This window comes from Falco punctatus (assembly GCF_963210335.1).
Source record: "Falco punctatus genome assembly, chromosome: 1".
NCBI lineage: Eukaryota > Metazoa > Chordata > Aves > Falconiformes > Falconidae > Falco > Falco punctatus.
In genome coordinates this window covers 17,852,743-17,874,807 of record NC_137580.1, presented here as the reverse complement: position 1 = coordinate 17,874,807, position 22,065 = coordinate 17,852,743, and the positions used below count along the sequence as shown (strand labels likewise).

The window sequence follows — 22,065 nt, the reverse complement described above, 5'->3', positions numbered from 1 at the left end:
GTACATCATCTGGAAGAAGGTGGTGAAACAAGTTGTTTTCACTGCTTACTTCCTTCACTGTCTCAGCTCTTGTAGGTGCTTCTTGCCAGTAGCTTGCTTCTCAGCTTGCTGTAGCAGGTAAGAGCTTATATGTGCAACCTGTACAATCATACATTGCCTAGTTATGTCGACCTTTGAGATGAGTCCAAAAATGCTTTACTGGCTTGATGCACTGTGAATAGAGAATGGAATTTTAATTATTTGTTATTATTAGTTTGGCATCACCATTTTTTACATCTTAGTTCAGTGTGGAAGTCAAAACAAAGCAGGCTGCAAATCACCTCCTCAGGTGTTTGTGTACAGGCACAGCAGGGGCAAAGTGTATACAGTATACATAGTTTTTTTAAAAAATCATAAAATATATATGGTACTGAAGTCACTGCATGGCCATTGCATGTGAAGGTATTTCCTTGTATTATTCCCTATGGTGAGTGAAAATAATGAACCTCTCAGGTGTTTTGCACACAGATATGCATTACAATTTCATCAATTGCTGGCTGAAATTACTTTGTGACACATAGGCAGCCACGCACAACATTCCCCCCCCCTTTTTCCAAGGGAAGGACGCCACCTCAGCGCCCCTGCCAGCAGCTTCAGCTCTGTCCTTCCACTCAGGCAACGGCACCTGAACCTGCCCCCGGGGTTCCGCCATTTTGGGAGGGCACCTGAACCTGCCCCCGGGGTTCCGCCATTTTGGGAGGGCACCTGAACCTGCCCCCGGGGTTCCGCCATTTTGGGAGGGCACCTGAACCTGCCCCCGGGGTTCCGCCATTTTGGGAGGGAACAGGCCTGAAGAGAGCCCAGCCCCCAGTGCCTTTTCGGAGGTTTGCAGGGTGTGATGTCTTGTCGAGTTCAGCAACAGCACAGGTGTGATAGGTGAGGAGGGAAGGGAGGAGGTGCTGGGTTTTAACCTTTACAATTTGGTGTGGGTTGTTGGGTATTTTTCCCTTGCTAACCACCCTATATAGAAAGCAACTTGAAGTAGCACTCGTATTATATTGACTTTTAGCATTTTAGTACCTGGCGTGAAGATCCAAGCCTGTCAGAAAACGGCGCCTGAGGCGGGGGCAGAGGCTGCCCGCCGTGGCGGCGGGAGCGCGGAGCTGCCCTCGGGGCTGAGGGGGTGGGAGAGGCGGCGCCACCGGGTTGTCAGGCAGGTCAGGTGTAGTTCTGGGTTTTTGGTAGATTATCTCAAATCCCTTCCCCTCCCCCCCCCCCCCCCCCCCCCCCGACTGTTTCAAAGAGCAAATTTATGTGTTTGTATCACATATTAAAGTAGATTGATCATAGAATCACAGAATGGTCAGGGCTGGAAAGGACCTGTGGAGATCATCTAGTCCAAACCCCTGCTAAAGCAGGCTCACCTACAGCAGGTTGCACAGAATTCTCTCCAGGCGGGTTTTGAGTGTCTCCAGAGAAGGACACTCCACAGCCTCTCTGGGCAGCCTGTGCCACCCAGAGCGTGCCACCCTCAGCGTAGTTTTTCCTCATACTCAGGTGAACCTCCTGTGTTGCAGTTTGTGCCCGCTGCCGCTTGTCCTGTCACAGGGCACCACTGAAAAGGGCCCAGCCCCATCCTCTTGGTACTTGCCCTTAAGATATCTGTAGACACCGGTAGGATCCCCTCTCAGTCTCCAGCAGGCTAAACAGGCCCAGCTCCCTCAGCCTTTCCTCATAAAGGAGCTGCTCCAGCCCCTCACTCCCTCTGTAGCCCTCCGCTGGCCCCTCTCCAGCAGTTCCCTGTCTGTCTCGAACTGGGAGCCCAGCACTGGGCACAGCCTCCAGCTGCGGCGTCCCCAGGGCACAGCAGAGGGGGAGGGTCACCTCCCTCCACCTGCCGGCCACTCTTCTCCTCATGCCCCCCAGCATCCCATTGGCCGCCTTGGCCACCAGGGCTCACAGCTGGCCCGTGGGCAACTTGCTGTCTCCCAGCTCCTTCTCCACAGAGCTGCCTCCCAGCAGGCCAGCCCCAGCCTGCACTGGTGCCTGGGGCTGTTCCTCCCTGGGTGCAGGACCTTACACCTGCCTTTACTGAACTTTCCACCTCTCTGGGTCTCGCTGAACGGCAGCGCAGCCTTCTGGGGTATCAGCCATTCCTCTCAATTTTGTATCATGGGCAAACTCGCTGAGGGGACACTGTCCCTTCACGCAGGTCACCGGTGAATCAGCTGAACGGGACTGGGCCCAGCACTGAGCCCTGGGGAACAGGGTCAGCAGCCGCCTGGCTACAGCCCTCCAGCTGGGCTCTGCACCGCTGGTCACAGCCCTCTGAGCTCTGCCATCAGCCACTTCTCAGCCCACCTCACTGTCCGCTCATCTAATCCACACAGCTTAAGTTTATATATGAAGATGTTGTGAGATACATCCCATGGTGCTTCTCTGGCATGCTAATTTTATTTGTATCATGCCTCACAGTTACAATAAAAGCACATTGGTTTGTGTTTTGTTTTGGGATTTTTTTTTTTATTTTTTTTTTAAATACTCTTAAGTTCTCTATTTCAAGCAAGTTTTATGGTACTATGAAAATATGCACGTGTAGATCTGCCGGTGTGGTACAGGCAATTGAGACCATGGCAACCCATAGCCTGAGTTAGATGGGAGTCTTTGAGAAAGCGCATATTTTCTCTCCCTCCCCCACCCCATATTACGTCAGATACTTCTGAGAGTTTTCACTAATTTTTCGTGTTCGTACTGTCATGTTAAGCCAAACAGTTGTGGTTGTGAAGTTGAGAAAACATTTGCATTCCAGAGAGCTTGTCAGTTAATACTGGATATACAACAGATTTGCAGTTGTCTTTTTGTTATGACCAGTTTCTTAGGTAAAAAACAAATACTTGACTTTCTTAGGCACTGGCAGTACTGTGAACGAGGACTGTGGTTTTAGCAAGTGTTACAAACACATGTAGAAACAGAAGTGGCTATTAACTTTGTTTCTGCAGTAATATCTGATGGCATATCCTTTGAGTTCCTGTGCTCTCTATGTGATGGATACCTACAAACAGAAATTTCTTAAATGTCTTTATGCTGTGTGCTCTTTTATACAGCATTGCAAAGGTAATGCAAACTTCACAGCATGCTTCAGCATGTGCCTTTGTAGTGCCCTTCATTGTAGAGTGTAGCATATCTGTAAATGCCTGCAGTCTATTTATATTCCATTTTCAAGTGGTCGGTTTAATAGTTAGGCTAGATGCATAATTCTGAATTTTACCTAAATTGAAGGCCTGCTCTTTTAGCCTTCTGGGAACTTGGTGCAGCCTTTCATCAAGTTCCCCTAACTATGGCCATATCGATTTGTCCTAAGTATGACATATACATATATATTCTTAACTGTGAATATACTTTCAACTCCTGCAACTGTTTGAAAAATTATTATTTTTTGTATTCAGACCATCTTAGGAAAGGAAAAAGAACATTAAATGTTATTGATGCTTGGACATCAGGTAAAGGGTTAATAGAAAAGACTCTCAAGGGGGTGAAACTAAAGAAGACTAAAGAAACTAGAAAAGCTATGAACAGAGAAGATGTTAAGGATAACTTGAGGGCTATACTACACAAGAGTGAGTTGCTTTCTGAAGCCATTTAAGGAAATAAAATGTCTGGGAGAGTGTGCTACTGAGATCCTCTTCTGTCAATTTGTTCTCAAAATCTGCTCGCATGATGTTGCGTTTCTGCGTCATACCGCCTTTCAAGGGGAGCATCAAGTTGCTTTCTTTGGGGCATTGTGAGTTCAGGCTAGCTGTAAAGCATTTCATTTTGCCTTCTCTTACAGACAGTTTTTTGTACTCTTTGTCTGTATGCCTTCCACAATCAAATCACATTCCTGATTATATAAAAGATAAATTACTTCCTGGTTTTGAATTTTTTAGGAGTGGTTTGTTCTTCCTTTGGCAAATTTTTATGTTTTCTGTTTGTGGAATTTTTTTGTTTGTTGCTTCCAGAGTCCCAATGAATTCTAATAACGGTAGGTATCCACTGCTGTCTATTTTATATGGAGAAGGCTGTTATAAACATTTTCATGAGTCTTATTTCAACTGTTTGAGTGAAGCATTTCTCCTTGGAATTAGTAAGATTTATTGTTGTTTAATCTTCCCTCAAAAAATGTTTTCTTTCATCTGGAGTGTTTATTCTAAACAATCTGAAGTCATTTGTTTTACTGAAAGAACACCCACAATGTGTTTTGAGGTGTTTGACATGAAAACCCACTGAAACCTATGAGTCTGACAACCTGTGACATTTTTTTTTTTTAAAGTATACTCAGTATATATATGAAAATCCTGTTTCCTTAAAGGTTTCTAATGGTATCATCAGTGTTATTTTGAAAATAATTCTTTCTGTTCATATTTGTTGGAGGTAATTTAAATGATAGTTTAAGTGAACACCAGACTAAAGCCTTTTTTCCCCTCCTCTTAACTTGTCTCCATATAAAATGAGTTAGGTGGTTCTAATTGAAGCCAGAATACTTATTCATATATATATATGTATACGGTTTTTGAAACAGATATTCTTGTTCTTATTTCACAGAAAGTCTCATGAGGGTAATAAAAACCTGAAGGAAACAGTCATCATTATCTAATTCCTGTTGAACAAAATTTGTCTAATTTTCAAAGGCTTGGTTTATGTTCTCATTTCAAACTATTAAAGTCAGTAGCTGAATTTCATGCATATGTCTCTGAAAATGAAGGCTTGCCGTTGCGTAACCTCCCAGATTCAGAGTCATGGTTTTGCATTTTAAACAATCTGAACCTGTTGTTTCCCTATGAAGCTGTCAGACATGAATTCTGTTCAGTCTCAGCATTTGTTTCTGCAGTAGTTGTATGTTTGCTTCAGCCTGTGGTCACGTTTTCCCAGACTGGCTTTAATGGTTCGTATTCAAAATAAACGTTGTTGGGGTTTTTTTCAGACTCTCTGTCAGTTATACATAAGGAAAGCAACTGTCTGTAGTTGTTTTGCCTTCAACTAGCATTTTCAGGACTTCCACAGGGAAAGCTAATATGTGATGGGATTTGTGTTGGTTTTGGCTAAGATAGAGTTGATCTTCTTTATAGTAGCTATGAAGAAGTATGGGGCTGTGTTTTGGATTTGTGCTGAAAACAGTGTTGGCAGTGCAGAGATGTTTCTGTTATTGCTGAGCAGTGCTTATGCAGAATCAAGGCCTTTTCTTCTTCTCACCCCACCCCACCAGTGAGTAGGCTGGGGATGCACAAGAATCTGAGAGGGGAGAGAGCCAGGACATCTGGCCTCGACTGACCAAAGTGACATTCCATACTGTGTGATGTCATGTTCAGCATCTAAAGCTGGAGGAGCAAGGAGAAAGAGAGGGATGTTCAAAGTTACAGTGTTTGTCTTCCCAAGTAATTGTTATGCGTGATGGAGCCCTGCTTTCCTGCAGATGGCTGAACACCTGCCTGCCGATGGGAAGTGGTGAATCAATTCCTTGTTTTCCTTTGCTTGTGTGCGTGGCTTTTGCTTTACCTATTAAACCGTTTTTATCCCAACTCATGAATTTTGCTACTTTCGCTCTTCTGATTCTCTCCTCCATCCCACCAGGGGGAGTGAGCGAGTGGCTGTGTGAGGCTTAGTTGCCAGCAGGGGTTAAACCACAACAATCGGTTTTTTGGCACCCGACGTGGGATTTGAAGGGTTTGAAATAACAACAGGTTTGATTTGGAATGTGCTAGATCGAATTTATAGCTGTTATTGCTGTTTAGCTATTAATCAATAGGCTTCTGTGCTCGCCACAGGGCTTGCTTGCCTTTCTGTGTATTAGTCTAGTCCTCGTTAGTGGCTGCTTTTCACTTTTGCTGCTTGCTGTACTGCTTATCATCTTACTCTGCTGTGCCTGGGAACATTTTGGTAACAGAAATGGCAATGCACCTGGGCTGGCAGATGGCCAGGGCATCGCTGCCGTTTCTGTACTGCTGTACTGGATTGGCTGGAACTCCAATGTGAACTCAAAGGGACTGTGGATGAGTCCATTCGGGAGCAGGACACCCTGAAGCATCTGTGGCTGTGGATAAGTTCACACTGACGAAGGTACATCTTGAAGTCCCTGTGGCTGTGGTTATGTCTGTGCCACAGCAGGCTTACCTTTGAAGGGACTGTGGCCCAAGGATTCCACACTGGAGAAGGTACACCTTGAAGCTTCTGTGGCTGTGGATAAGTTCATGCTGTAGCAGGTACGCATTGAAGCGTCAGTGGCTGTGCGTGAGGTGTTGCTGGACCAACTCAAAGTGTGTGGCCATGGATAAGCCCATGACAGAGCAGATACACCCCTGGAGGGACTGCAGCCATGGGTAAGGCCATGTTAGACCAGGCTTACTTCTGAAGACATTGTGGTCTATGGATAAGGCTGTGCTGGAACAGGTGCACCTCGAGGCAACTGTGGCTCTGGATAAGTCTATGGTGCAGCAGGCATACCCCTGAAGAGACTGTGGCTCATAGATAAGGCTGCACTTGGAACATGTACAACCCTAAGGGGCTGCAGTCTGTAGGTTAGCCCAAGCCAGAGCAGGGGCAAGGAGAGGAGTTCATTGCAGTGTTAAACCCTGTAACCTGGCCTAAAGGGACCAGAGGTGGAGATTGTAATGGAAATACCTTTAAACTGTTGTAACGCATGGTTTGAGTTGCATGTTGTAGGAATTAGTATAGGAGGAATCACCCGAACCAATGGAGGATAAGCCTTACAAGAAACAGTGCTGCTAGTGCAGCAGCCACCTGACCTGAGGTGGCTTTAGTGTCCAGTACCTCCATACAACCCACCACCTCTCCTGTCCTGAGTGACCACCATAACAGATGTAGCCCAAAGTCATGGACTGAATTAACTCAGTGGACATTTGTGGACCTTTTACAGAGGTGGCCCATAGACTAGGGGAATTACATCCATGTATTATATCAAAGGATGGGAATGGAGGGTGCTGGTTAATGAGGATGTGTTGGATAGTGTGGGACCTGAGCATGATAAAAGTGGTATGGAGTAAGGGCTGGAGAATGTGCTGGTTTTGGCTGAGATAGAGTTAATTTTTTTCATAGTAGCTAGTGTGGGGCTATGTTTGGGATTTGTGCTGAAAACAGTGTTGATAATTCAGGGGTGTTTTTGTTATTGCTGAGCAATGCTTACAGAGTCAAGGCCTTTTCTGCTTCTCACCCCAACAGTCAGTAGGCTGCTTTTAAGATCTAGTCTATTACACTGAAGAGACACTATACTAAATAGATATTTTTGACAGTGACTGACTGGAGATGAAATGGAGGTGCATCTTGAATGTAAACAGAGTTATCTTCTGTCAAAGAAGTAGACTTATTTCAGGAGATGTAGTTAAGCTGTGTCATTTAGGGGGGTACTTCAGGTGCCAGAGATAGAAGGAATTTCATATTCAGAATTTTAAGGGTCTGTCTAGTTTTACTGAGAGGCAGATGTTAAAACCCCAGTATTTTCTGTAAAATGTTTCTGTTTATGTGTTATGGCTTTTTAAATTAAATTGTTGTTTTAGAGGCAGTACAGTGCAGTACAGTGGTTTAGGCAGCCATAATAATAGTATTTTGTTAGCCTGTGTAATTTACTGCAACATTGATATGCTATAGCATTACTATTATTCTGAGATTAGTTTCTTTTTAATTGTGTTGCTATCATCCTTGAATTTTTCAGGTTTCTAGCCCACTTACTAGTTTCCTTAAATGGTTTTGGGAGTCTCCATGTTTTGAAAGAAGTTTGTCTCATAATCTGCCTTTTTATCTTGCTCAGTAGCAATTCCAATGCATAAAGAGGAGATGCTTACAGCAAGGCATCGCAAACACAATTTAGTGGGTAATATGGTCAGAAATAACCTGTTAATATGAGAAAACGATGAAAGAAGTATCCTGAAAACGATGACTGGGATATTCTGAAGTTTTGCTGCTTTGTAGTTGGCATAAAAATTTAACCAAGTATACTTATTCTTTGCATCAAGAAATAGGGACTTTTGGCTTAAAGGGTTACACTGTGAAGCTATGATTTGTGTAACATAGTGTTTGTTTTCTCCTTTGTGACTGGTGCTGGTCTTTGTGAGCCTGTGTTTTGTTTTTACTTGGGGAAAAAAAAAGTGCTTCCTTGGGGAGTATTTTGGCTTTTATATCAAAGAGCAGAAAAGAATCAAGATAATCATGTATAAGTGAAATGCACCAAGAATCTTGCATCCCTGCTATTTGGGTTCTACTCTCTCTTTGGTTGTTACTCTTTTCAGGATAAAGTAACTTGGATCAAAGAGATTATTCTTTCAACAATATGTATTTGCCTTTTATCTGCATTACAAAATGAATGTGAATACTCAGCATCCTTTCAGTAGTTACTTGTTTTCATTTACATTGCATATATTATGCACATTTCTCAGACAAAAATTCAGTCTGTAACACCAGGACACTTTGGTTTTGAGGCTGACCTCTGAAATGGGGTGGTTATGAATGTAGGGTTGGATACTTGTCTTTGATGATTTCATGCTGGTACATCAGGGGCAGGTTGGTCAGACCTTCCCCTTGAGGCTGTCAAAATCTGAAGTTATGTACTGGGACTGAATGCAGTGACTCCCACGTCATCCATATGTGTTGAGATTTGACAGTGCTACGCCTTCACCCACCACAGACTGTTGTGTGAGGCATTCTGCTGCTCCTACGAGAATGCTGATTCATATATAGGTGGCTGTAAATCCCTTTGGCAAAAATGAATTTAAGCAGAGTTGAAAAAATGGCCCCTTGTTGATAATGCCTTTATTAAAAGTTTATCTTAACAATTCATTCACATAAATAGTGTTGAACATAAAGAATAAACCAAGAAAAAAGTGTTTGCTGTTCACACACGAAACAATGAATTTTAATTCAAAGTTCTCGGTAGATCTGGTTCTGTTGGCTGTACTCCCTGTTCCCCGTACAAGGCTTTTGCACTCAAAAAATGGAAATGGCAATGTGCCATATACCACATATTAAAATTGCACTGTTATAAAAGCAAGAGAAAAAGCATTTTGCAGTGCTTTCACTTACCATTCAGTGCCAGCTGGCAGTGTGGGATAGGAAAGGCTATTGGTTAGTCTTTTATATTTGGTCTTGGTTGCTGAGTAATAAATAATGGGTCTATCTTTCCTGGCACCTTTTATACTAGGATCTTGAACTGTTTCAACTCTGCCTGTGGATGGGAAGGGTTTAATTAAATAAGCAGGTGTTGCAAAACAGGCATGTATTACACTGGGTTTTTTTACAGGATTATGCTGATACCTGCCCAGGTGTTAATGCCGGTGAATCTGTCAAACACTGCTTGCAGTCTGTACCCCATTCTGTTGATCATAATCAAAACAAAAAGAAAAATAAAGCCTCACTTGCTTTAGAAATGCAGACCCCGGCCTGTGTGAAGGGAGGGATTTTTTTTAAATAGCTCAAATTCTTTAAAACAGATGCTTTGATGCTTTCATCACATTGAAGAGCTGCCTGTGCAGCATCTTTCCATCTGAATTCTTCATGCTATCATAGCTGTAGGCTGTGATCATGATTGGGATTTTATTGCACTTACACAAACATCATAAGTGTTATTTCTTCTGTGAATGCCCCATCTAAGATCACCATTAATTTGGGTCAGGAAGAGACAATTTAAAGCCATCTCCCTCTGCATTGATTTGTTAAAATCTCGTTTTAACTATTGGGTTTTGTTATGTTTTGGCGTAGTTACTGACTTCTGTTAACTCTCCCCCACCCTCTCTTTTTGTCTGATTAATTTCCATAGCTGCTGTTCTTCTTGTGTTTCTTCTCTCATAGAAAGACAGCAGGTCTAAAGTACTCTGCTGCAGCTTTTAAGATGGTAGCAGTGAGGAGCAATTTTATTTTACAAGGCACAGATTTGCATAACACTTGACAAATGGTCTGCCTAAGGGTTTGAAGTGTTACTGCTGAGTTCAGTGGGAGGCTTTTCATTGCTTTCAGCGTGTTCCAGAGCAGACCCTAAGTGCCTGGTACAGAGAGCAGTGGGATATGAAGGCATACATGGGCTCAAAGGTCTTACATAGCAAGAAGCAAGAGGTATGTGAGAGTTCAAAGGTGATGACAGCAGTAGTTCTAAGTCCTCTAATTTATCTATGTGACTTCAGAATGGTGATGCAGATTAATACCACCTTGCTTCTGACATTTACAGTTACCACTGAAACATGCATATTTCCAGTTTGCAATCATACTCTGTATACTGATTTAGGTAACAAACAGTTTTGACTGTGGTAAGTCTAAGACCTGTAGCAGTCGTTTTCCTGATCTGCATGAGTGATAGGATTTTCCTGGCATGCCACCAGGGAAGACTGTGCTTTTGAAAGGCAGTATGGAAAAAAATACCCGATAAGGAGCACATGCATCTCTTTGTCCATCTTTCTACAGGTGTGGACAAATGTAGACTACACTTTTTTTTGTAAGAGGCCACTGGGCTACCAGGCTGTGTACTTCCATTTCTGAGCCACGCAGTACTAGTACTTCCTTGCTTTTCTCTTTCATTGTGTAATATGTTTGTGTATATATACTGATTCATATAATGTATATGTGTGTGTGTGTATATATATATGGCAAAAGAGCAGAGAAGTTTGAGAGTTTGTGGTGAAACTGCATTGTATTCCATGCTGCACTGAGATAAAAGGAGGTGGTCAGTGATGCAGGCTGGCTTAGACTTAAGGGAGAACTCCTTTTAATACCAAACGTAGTGGTGTTTATAACATGCTATGTAGGATCAAAGTCATCAGGGAGTATCTTGGAGATCTTGTGGTGCCACCAGGTGATTGTGGGCATCCAGCTCGAAGTGGATGTGCAGTCATAGCCGTTTTAGAACATTTGGGGGAAAATGGAAACCTGAAGTAGTATCTTCCTCTCTTCCTATAACTGGAAGCCAAATTACACCATATTCAGCTATAAAGAAACTTCTCTCTGAACTGTGTAGAGATCAGAAAAATTCTAAAGCATATGTATAATAAGATCACTGGAATATAAATATGGCTTAATAGTAATAGTCAATTCTTTGAAGTCCTGCTTGGGGCTATTGATAATTTGGAACCTGAAATAGGAATGATTATATCTTCAAACTATTTCACTGTAATATTTGCTGACTTGAGCATTGTTTCTCCATTTTGAGACTTGTGCAATGTGGGGAAAAAAAGACTTGTTCATGAAGAGTAGCTGAAATAAATTTTGTAGTAAATAGTAACATTGCCTCTGTGTTTACCTGTCTGGAAAATGAATGCCTGCAAATAATAAATATAGATATTTCAAATAGAAATATTAAATTCTAAACATGGGTTTTCATAATTCTGTGGAAAGTGATCATAAAACTTGTATGACATCATCACATAAAAATCGGGTTTTTTTCTAGCTTTATATACATTATTATTGTCTATGTAAAAAGGGCTGCTATATATATGTATGGATATGTGATAAAAAATGGATTATATCAGAAAATTTAGCCCTGTTTTTCCATGCATTTTCTGGGAAAGATGAAAAAACCCAATGATGATTATTGTTTATTTTTGTTTAGGTCTGTCTTTTCAAGAAGAGCTATGATTACATGCAGGAGATTTGGTGGCTGTACTTCACTGTGGTGTCATCTTTTCTGTAAAGATGTAAAAATGGCCGAACTAGTCCTGTGATAAGTTATTACTGGAAAAAAAACCAAAAAAGAATGTTAGGCATTACTGAAAAAAAAAAAAATAGCATCTCTGGCTAGAGAAATGCTAAATGTTGCAGAAGTGACTTATGGAATCTGCATTCCCAGGATTTTCATTTAGGCATGGAGATTTCAGTCTTGCTAGGTTTTGTACTTTTGTGGCCTGGAAAGGACGGGAGAGTTATACAGGGTGTTTTGTTAACAAGAAATCTCTCAAGTCACCAGGATAACTACTCTAAAATGGCATTCATTCAGCTGAACATGTCAGAATAGATCTAGCCTGTTAAACTTTCAAAATACTTTCAAGAAATCTAAACCAGGATGTTAACGGTTTAAATAAGGTAAATAGACAAGTATTAGGGTAGATAAAAGAAGCAAAATTAATCTTTTGTTAATAGTAAATAAAGTTAATCATTGGAGGGAAAGCTTGCCTTTATTTATTTGTTGGTTCTGCTAGCCGAGGTTCTGATTGTTACTGTTTTACATCCAGAAATATTTGAACCATCCTCTTAGCTTGTCTAAAGTGAGCTGCTTCAATATTGCAGTCAGTGGGCTGATAGAAGCAAGCCTGTAGCTGTTGTTGGTGTATTTATTATTTGCAATAAACATTTCACTTAAAGGACTTCCTTTCATAATATTTAAAAAACAAAACAAAACCAAGCCCAATTTGCAAGAATAATTAAATGTAAAGGGTTTGCTTCTTTTAGAAGTAATGAAGTTGCTAAATGAAGCAAGCAACCAAAAAGCAAAAGAGAGGAAAATGTGAAAACACTAGAGAAAGGGGCTGTAGCATGAAGGTCTATGCATATAGCTTTTTAAATTTTTTTTATTGCAGTCAGACATAGCATATACCGATGTCTTCTAGGGCAAAAAGTAAATTATTTGGTAATATCTGCTAGCTGGTATAGTTCATAAAAACATAATAAAGCTAGGAAAATGGTATCCAAACTGGGGCAATTAGAAACAATCAGATGACTGACACCTAGCCTACAAATAGGTTATACCTGTCTGAATAGGTTGGAGTAGGGTGGTACCCAGGGGGTAACACATATGTGGATGAGCCAGGAGAAGCCAATTTTCAGCAATGGGTAGTAGCAGTAAGCTTTTGAACCAGACTAGTCTTGACCTGTGGAAAGCTGTATATAAACACTAGTGATGATACTGGGGAAGAGAGATTGCAACTTACTCTTGCTGAAGAGCTTTTTAGCCTTACCCAATTTACCATGAAGACTAAAAGTCATCCAATAACTGAGAGCCACCCTTACAGCACCAGATTCATGGTATCATATATCTAATATTAGACTTATATTTTTGATAAATGATTCGTCTTCAGCTGTTAGGAGTTGTGCATGAAAAAAAATCATTCTCTGAGATATTGAGACTTATCTGTGTCTCGTCCCTCATCAAGGTGATCTCCATTTTGCTGTTAAGAGCAGTTGTGACAGAAGCAAGTGTTCATGAGCTGTATTTTTTTAATACATAAATCTGTAAAGTCTTATTGTTTCCTTGTCTTGGCACCTGCAATTCTATGCCCTTCTGTAGGTATCTGATGAGATAATCACCTACATCTGTCTTAAGTGTAGGGACTGAGAAATAGGGTAAAGCTGTAACTATTGTGAAGCTGAAAACATCTGTATCAGTTAAATTGGGCTCTTCATGAATGCAGCTGTGACTACTTCGTTTAGAAAAGGCAGCCAGAGACATGTGTAGTGCCTGCCATCTTAGTGGCTCTGCAGTTTCAGCACAGGCCTGGGTTATTTTTGGTGCTTCAAAAACTGGTTCTGCTTGCTTAAACAGTTGTAGGAACAAACCGAGAATCCTCTATTTCCCCTTTTGAGAAACTGCACAAGTGAGTTATTTCTCCCTTTCTTTCTGTTTCTGACTTTGGATTTTGCTTTCACTTCTGCACAGTGAATCCAAGCCTGTCAGTGCCTGGAAAAGTGTTTATGCCACGGAGCTATTATCTTAAAATGCTACTCTTTTTCCAGCTGTGCTACAAAAATAAACAGTGGTCCTTCTCTGGCCATTCGTAGAACAACTGTAGGCACCCAGGACTGTGAGAGGAGACCTGGACTGTCCATACTCTGGACAGAGCAAGGAGTTCAGATACAGTGTTTGCTCTTAAGATAACTAGCTGGTTGTCATCCTTCATGTCTTCTGCTTTGGATAAACTTGACTGAACACCTGTTTCCCCCAGACATTGTATGGGAAGCACTGGTACACAACTTTGAGATTTGCATTCCATCTAGGGATTTACAGGCCTGAAAGACAGATGTGTCAATGTGCCATTCCTAGGCATCTAGGTTTCTTACTGGACCCAATGATATCAAAAGATCTGTAGTATTGTCTGATTTTCGTGAAGTAATCTGGGGCAGCTTCCAAGTGGCTATTTAAGGCAGATATTCTGTTAAGTTCAGTACTCAGTGAAGGTTTTGTTGCATAGCATTTTGTCCATCTGTTCAGTGATGGTTGTTTTTTTTTTTTTTTATGATAGGAAAGAAGCTAAAATTACTTTGGAATTTGTTCCTATTCCTTGTTGCTTGTTTAAGGAGGAAAGTGAAACTTCATGACTCTTAACAGGAATTTCATGGATAGGCATGCTTTCTTTTTCAGTTAACATCTGAAGGGTTAGGTTTTTTCCTCATGTCTTCTTTCCCAATCCTTTCAATACCAATTGAAAAAAAAGGTTTTATTATAAACATTTTATAGGTAACCAAAAAAATTAAAGGAATTGCTTGTATTTGGCAGCAATTTCCACATGTTGCTGCTGGCAGTAATGGTAACTCTTAACTTTTGTTTTTCCTGGTTTTTGAGGACAAAACCTTTGAACTTCTCATCTCATTTCCAAGAGTGTTCTGTGTTTTGAAAACATTTCCTCAGTAAGCAATGTAAACATGCAGATTATTAGATTATCTCTGAGATCTGTTAGTTTAAAACATGGACAAAAAAATATTTCTATCTTAAAGGGAAAAAAAAGCTGCATAGATGCAGAAGTGGAGCAGCTTTGAACTTTGTAGAATAAATGTTAAGATTATACCTATATAAACACTCAAAAGACAGCCCAGCTTTTTTTGTGATTCAATTAATAAATATGCTTGCAATTTGAAATTATTAAAATTTATTTTTATTTAAGAGACCAGACTTTAAAAAAAAGATATGCAAGGTCTCTATAGTTTCTGTTTGTGCACAAAGGCATTCCAGCTGCTCCAGCTAGTAAGTCAGATTTATTGGGGGCCCATCTTAAATGCCTCTATGCAAACACATGTAGCATAGGAAATAAATAGGAGGAGTTAGACATGTGTACATGCTTGCTGCGCTGCAGTCTTACTAGCATCACAGAGACTTGGTGGGATGACTTATGACTGGAGTGTTGGAATGGAAGGATACAGGCTCTTTAGGAAGGACAGGCAGGGGAAAAGAAGAGGGGATATCATCCTCTGTGTCAACAGCCAGCTGGAGTTCTGCCTGGGGATGGATGAGGAGCCAACTGAGAGCTTATGGGTCAGGATTAAAGGGAGGGCTGGGACAGGGACAGGTCGTGATGTTGTATTGGGGGTCTACTACAGGCCACCTGACCAGGAAGACTGAGCGGATGAGGCTTTTTATAGGCAGATAGGAGCAGCCTCATATTCAGAATCCCTGGTCCTTATGGGGCACTTCAACCACCCCAATATCTGTTGGAGGGACAACACAGCAGGGCACAGGCAATCCTGGAGGCTATTGGAATGCATTGGTGATAACTTCCTTCTCCAAGTGATAGAGGAGCCAATGAGGAGAGGTGCCATGCTGGACCTTGTTCTCACCAACAAGGAGGGCTGGTGGGGAATGTGAAGCTCAAGGGCAGCCTTGGCTGCAGTGGCCATGAAGTGGTGGAGTTCAGGATCCTCAGGACAGCAAGGAGGGTGCACAGCAAGATTACTACTGTGGACTTTAGAGGAGCTGACTTCGACCTCTTCAGGAATATGTTTGGGAGAATACCGTGGGATAAAGCTCTGGAGGGAAGAGGTGCCCAAGAAACCTGGATAATATTCAAGGATCACCTCCTTCAAGCTCAGGAGCAATGAGCCACAACAAGGAGCAATGAACCACAACAAGGACCAAGTTGGGCAAAAATGGTAGGAGGCCTGCATGGATAAACAAGTACCTCCTGAACAATATAAAACACAAAAAGGAAACCTACAGGGAGGTAGCCTGGGGAGAATACAGAGAAACTGTCTGAGCAGCCAAGGATCAGGTTAGGAAAGCTAAAGCCCTGATAGAATTCAATCTGGCCAGGAGTGTCAAGGGCAGCAAGAAAAGCTTCTATAGGTACGTGGTAAAAGGAAGTCTAAGGAAAACATGGGCCTTCTCCAGAAGGAAATGGGAGACCTAGTTACTCAGAACATGGAGAAGGCTGAGGTACTCAATGACTTTTTCACCTCTGTCTTCACCAGCAAGTGCTCCAGCCACATCACCCAAGTTGCAGAAGGCAAAGGCAGGGACTGGGAGAATGAACTGCCCACTGTAGGAGACCATGTAAGGTCTGAAGGTGCAGAAATCCATGGGACCTGATGAGATGCATCTGCAGGTCCTGAAGGAACTGCTGGATGAAGTGGCTAAGCCACTGTCCAACATATTTGAGAGGCTGAGGCTGTCCAGTGAAGCTCCCATGGACTGGAAAAGGGGAAATGTAACCCCCAGTTCTAAAAGCAGAAATAAGGAAGACCCAGGAAAATACAGGCTGATCAGTCTCACTTCTGTGCCCAGCAAGATCATGGAGCAGATCCTCCTGGAAACTGTGCTAAAGCACATGGAGAATAAGGAGGTGATTGGTGACACCTTTACTAAGGGTAAATCATGCCTGACAGATCTGGTGGCCTTCTGTGATGGGGTTACAGTATTGATGGATGAGGGAAGAGCAACTGACATCATCTACCTGAACTGGTGCAAAGCTCTTAACACTGTCCCACACGACATCCTTGTCTCTAAACTGGAGAGTCATGGATTTGACAGGTGGACCACTTGGTGGATCAGGAATTGTCTTGATTGTCACATTCAAAGAGTTGTGGTCAACAGCTCAATGTCCAAGTGGACACAGGTGATGAGTGGCATTCTTCAGGGGTCTGTACCAGGACTGGTGCTGTCCGGCATCTTTGTTGGTGACTTAAACAGTGGGATCGAGTGCACCCTCACAGGTTTGCTGGCAACACCAAGCTGTGTGGTGTGGTCGACACACTGGAGGGAAGGGACGCCATCCAGAAGGACCTTGACAAGCTTGAGAGGTGGACCTGTGTGAACCTCACGAAGTTCAACAAGCCCAAGGGCAAGGCCCTGCATGTGGGTCAGGGCAACCCCCAGTATCAATACATGCTGAGTGGACAGTGGATTGAGAGCAGCCCTGAGGAGAAAGACCTGGGGGTGCTGGTGGACAAAAAACTCAACATGGCCCAGCAATGTGTGCTTGCAGCCAAGAAAGCCAACAGAATCCTGGGCTGCATCAGAAGAAGCATGGCCAGCAGGTCAAAGGAGGTGATTCTTCCCCTCTGCTCTGGTGAGACCACACCAGAGTACTGCCTTCAGCTCTGGAGCCCCCAGCATAAGAAGGACATGGACCTGTTGGAGCAGATCCAGAGGAGGGCCACAAAGATGATCCGAGGGCTGGAGCACCTCTACTATGAAGACAGGCTGAGAGAGATGAGGGATTGTTGGGTTTGAAGAAGAGAAGGCTCTGGGGAGACCTTATAGTGGCCTTCCAGTGCCTGAAGGGGGGACTTATAAGAAAGATGGGGACAGACTTTCTGGTAGGGCCTGTAGCAACAGGACAAGGAAAAAAGGTTTGAAACTGAAAGAGGGTAGATTTAGGTTAGCTATTAGAAAGAAATTCTTTACTGTGAGGGTGGTGTGACACTGGCACAGGTTGCCCAGTGAAGCTGTGGATGCCCCATTCCTGGAAGAGTTCAAGGCCAGGCTGGATGGGGCTTTGAGCAACCTGGTCTAGTGGAAGGTGCCCCTGCCCATGGCAGGGGGTTGGAACTAGATGATCTTTAAGGTCCCTTCTAACCCAAATGATTCTATGATTTATTGAATTTTTTCAGTGATCGCTGAGGTCCGGGGTAGATAGCTTTGCTGCTGCTGTTTACGCCTCTATTTCCTTCAAGAAGCTTTCTCACTGATTTCTTATCAATTCTATTAGTTTATAGAAATTTTTGAGTACTTTGCTTGATTGAAGGAAGTAATAAATTGTTCCTTTCCTGTAAACCTTGCAATTTGAGGAAAAGGTGAATGTGGTATTCTTCATGTGAAGGTGGTACCTGTTCAGAAGTGATGATATTAACAACTGTTATATTACAGTATTTAAATTAATATTTTAATACATGTAGTATCTTTCATCCCAAAGCTGCTTTACAAAATGTGTGTTCCAGCTGTGATCCTGCTTGATGATCTATGAATGGTTTAATGGTTTCGTGATATCTCTAAATGACATACTGCACGCAAGTGAGAGCTCAAAAAAGCTGTTTTGCAGTGCACTTTGTCTACTGTGGTATTTCTGGTTTACTTATCTAGGTAACAGTTTCTATATTAAATGCATTGTGTACTATGTAGAATGGCAGGGAAAGCTGCTATAATTATCTTGGGGAGAGGTCTTGTATTATACACAAATGTAATCAGTTGTGAGATGAAGACTTATACAGGACTTCATTTTGCAGGTGCAAAGGACTTTACTTTTGTGTTTAGATTTCTCAGAGAAAGATAACAGGATGCAATAGAATAGCAGAGAACCATCCCTCTTTTTTCTCAAGAATTGGAATGATGCTTCAGTGTATAGGTCAAGATTGACGTGGATTGATAGGGGCACCTGGTGCTTTGTTTTGGGAGGAAAAGCACTGTGCTTGAAAGGAATCCATGTCAAGATTTCACCTAGAAACTGTCATCAAAAGAAAAACCATGTTTCATGGGCATTTTCCAAGTCATAGTTGCATGTTGTAATTTATCTGTGTGTGATAACAATGAAAGATAAATTGGAGTCTGTCATAAATTGCAGCTTGACTTGGAGAGGACAGTAGGCAGCTGGATAGCACAGGCTTGATGTCCAAGGATGTTAGGGGCCTGATTCAGCTGCATAAACATAGATATCTGCGATACAAAATGTCACAGAGAATATTATCTATTATCTAGCTGCTGATTCAAGAAGGCTGTGGTTCTCCTGAATGTCCAGTGACATACATACCAAGTCTGTGGAGATTAGCTTGGACTTCATAGAGTATCTCAGAGAGTACCAGGTGCTTATATTGAGATGACAAAACTGCCTCATAAGGTGCTTGCAAGAAGTATGGCTCACCCAAGAGTGTTGTTTGAATAAAAAGCGTATGATTTCCCTTCTGTATTTCTTTTGCTTGTGTCCAGAGCAAGTAAGATAAATCACTGAGGGGAAAATGTGGGAGTTAGATGTGCCAGGTAGGTGTCAATAAGTAGTGTTCTCTGGTTTTGTCCTAGGTTTTGGTTCAAGTAAAGTAGACACAGGGTGTCATGGAAATTTGCAATGGCTCTCAACAAAAATCACTGTTGATAAATTAGTCCCCATGGTGTTTTAATTCTTAGGGCTCAGATAGAGAGATCCAGTGCTGTTTTTCTCTCTAATAGATACCTCTAAAATATCCAGTTGCTAATCTATGATTTAGGGCCTCTCTTTCTCTCTTGAAGACAGATCATAGAATTTTCTGCAGATCCTGACTTTGGTTTCTGTTTTTTTTATCTGTCAGTCAGTTATCTATTTTAGTAGCTATTAATCCTTAACTTTTGAACTTTCTTTTGACTTATTAAGCAGGAATAACACTTTTATCCAGAAATACGTGGTTTTTTCCTGGTGAAAACAGTATGATGCTGCAGTCCCTCTTCAGTGACGTAATTAGACCACTTATAAGAATAATCCTTGAAACTGGCCTCTGCAAACTATTTTCAGTCAACAGACATGGTTCTCTAAGCTTTTATTTGCATTCAGGCAGGTTACAGTCTTGACTTTCCTGTCAGCATAAATAATGCAATATTAAACTGATGCATGCCATGTGCTTTTGGCATAGCTTGCAGAACTTTTTTCTTTATTTTTTTGGCTTTGCCTAGGTTCATATTCCAATCACTGGCTGTAGATTTGTCCTAATTTACTAGATTACACGAGTGTGTAGATCAGATACTGTTTTCCAGTATAGGTACTCACAGACACTGATCACACCGCCACTCAATTTATTTTTTCAGTGAAGTAAACAGATTGGGATCCTTATGTTTCTCTAGCTTAGGCAGGATTTTCATGAGTGTAGTTTTTTGTGGTGGGATTTTTTTGGTTTTGTTGTTGTGTTTTTTTTCCTTGCTGTTTCTGTGACATTCTTTGCAATATTGCAGGATGAAATGAAAGAGAAGTATGCTGATGCAGTGAAGAGGGAGAAGGGCTAGAAGCACAAACAGTGTCTAAATTAGTGGAATGAGAATGTCTGAGGAATGTGATCTCTGTTGTATCTGAGCTATTACTTAAATTCTGAAATTAATTTATGTTGGCTTGGAATTACACTCTTTTGACATCACCATCCTGCATCTTTGGGATATTCATGGACCTGTTGATCTCAGCCGGTTTGCACATCGCCCTCACTTTGCTGCTGTTTTGTTCCAGATCAATATTAAAATATGGTGCTTAAAAACGTTGCTTTGCCAGATGTGCATAATGCTGTGTGGTAGAAGCAAATGAGTACATCACGGAAGTAACAACTCCAAGGGTCTTATTCTGTTTATCTTAGACTATATCTACTGCTTGTCTTGACAAACTCTATTTGAGGATGATGTTAAATTAGTTGTGTCCATTCTCCCTTGCAGTGCTCACTAATAGAGATCTTGGGTTGTGTTTGGAGCTGTGGAAGAAAGAGGGAATGTGGTTTTACAGATGTTCCTTACAATTCTCTGGCACTGTGCCAGCTAGTATGACACGAAGTTGGAGATGCAGCCTCAGCTGCTCCTGCCAAGACCAAGCAGGCAAAGCTCCCTTAGGTAGTAATGTCTTGAATAGGAAGATTTCATACCAATGTCAGTACAGTGTCACATGTAATATGCACTCTCCTGCCCTCACCCAGTCTTTGAGAGCTTCATAACCACTCCTTAAGCATCAAGTGTGGAAAGCAGGTATGGTGAAGAGAATGTTTATGTGCTTTGAGAGCATGCATCTCATATATAGTGCACCGAGTAGATGATGTACCCATCTTTCTGTGTTTTGCTTTGAATGAATTTTCTACAAATCAAGCAAAAATTTAGCTGTTTGACTTCATTTTAACTTGCAGGCAATGTCAGGGTACTTGATGCTAGTTTCTGTCTCTGAGCTGCAGTCTTTACAACTCCCCAGTTGAGGCAAAATCTTTTTGACCTATTTCTTTGGTCAAGGCTGAGATAAAACATTCAAAAATGCTTTTTTGTGATGTGATCGTTCTGCTCCCAAATTGGAACAAGCACACCTTTAGAATCATGTATTTGGAAGAAATACCTGGGGGAACCAAATGTATGGAGACAGTCAGCCCAATTGCATTAAAATAAATGGATCATGTTCTGCTAGTTTGACATTCTATAATCCCAGTCTTGGTTGGAACTTTTCGGCTTCGTCATGGGAGCATAGACTTGCTTATGTACAAGAAATGTGGAATCAGGACTTAGTAAGCGCAAAGCGTCACCTGGTGAGCTTGAGAAAAAGTGGATGCGTTGGCCAAGCTGTTATCCAAGAATTAAATTTAAGAAACAACTTCTAAGCAAGTAATTTACCAACAAGACTTTCTAAGAAAAGGCAGTATATGGAAAGCTTTTGAAGTTACTCGGGAAGCTAAGTTTTCAGTAGCAGAGGAGATTTTGCTACCAGTCATCAGGGTGCTGAAATCCATTTAGTTCCCATATCTAGATGTTCATTCTTTTCCCATTTCAGTAAGTTTGTGCAATGTTGAATACAGCAGTGTTTAGCCAAGAGAATTATTTGGCCCAACGCTTCTAAATCCTACCTTAGGGAACATACTATTGCCATGGTAACATGGTCAAAGCTTTTCCTGTTAGTTAACCTCAAGATAGGAAACTATATTCTTTCAAAAGGTATATTTGGAGCACAAGTTATTAAAATCATCAATATTTATACAGCAGATAGTATCTTCAGACAGGCTGGACACCATCTGCCACAGCCTGATTTAATTTTATGGTTGTAGCAAAGTGAACTGACAGTATAGAACTTTTCACAGAAGTCAGCTGGAAGTATGTCATGGTTTTCAGGTAAACCTGTGAAATGTTGTAAATGGTTGTGCATTCATGTTATGTAAATGGAGAAAGTACTTATTTTGGGGGAGGGGTTGACTTCTGTTTGTTTGCATCGTGAAATGAGTTTAAGTTCT

General features: G+C 41.7%; 1 protein-coding gene across 1 annotated transcript in view; it reads left to right on the top strand.

Annotated features, from left to right (window-relative positions):
* The first annotated feature begins 758 nt into the window (after positions 1 to 758).
* The window catches only part of MAPK10 (mitogen-activated protein kinase 10), a 199,931-nt gene continuing 178,624 nt past the window's right edge, over positions 759 to 22,065 (top strand). The window contains exon 1 of the mRNA XM_080367454.1: positions 759 to 906. The gene's annotated coding sequence lies outside the window, so the exon portion shown is untranslated. The remainder of the gene's footprint in view (positions 907 to 22,065) is intronic.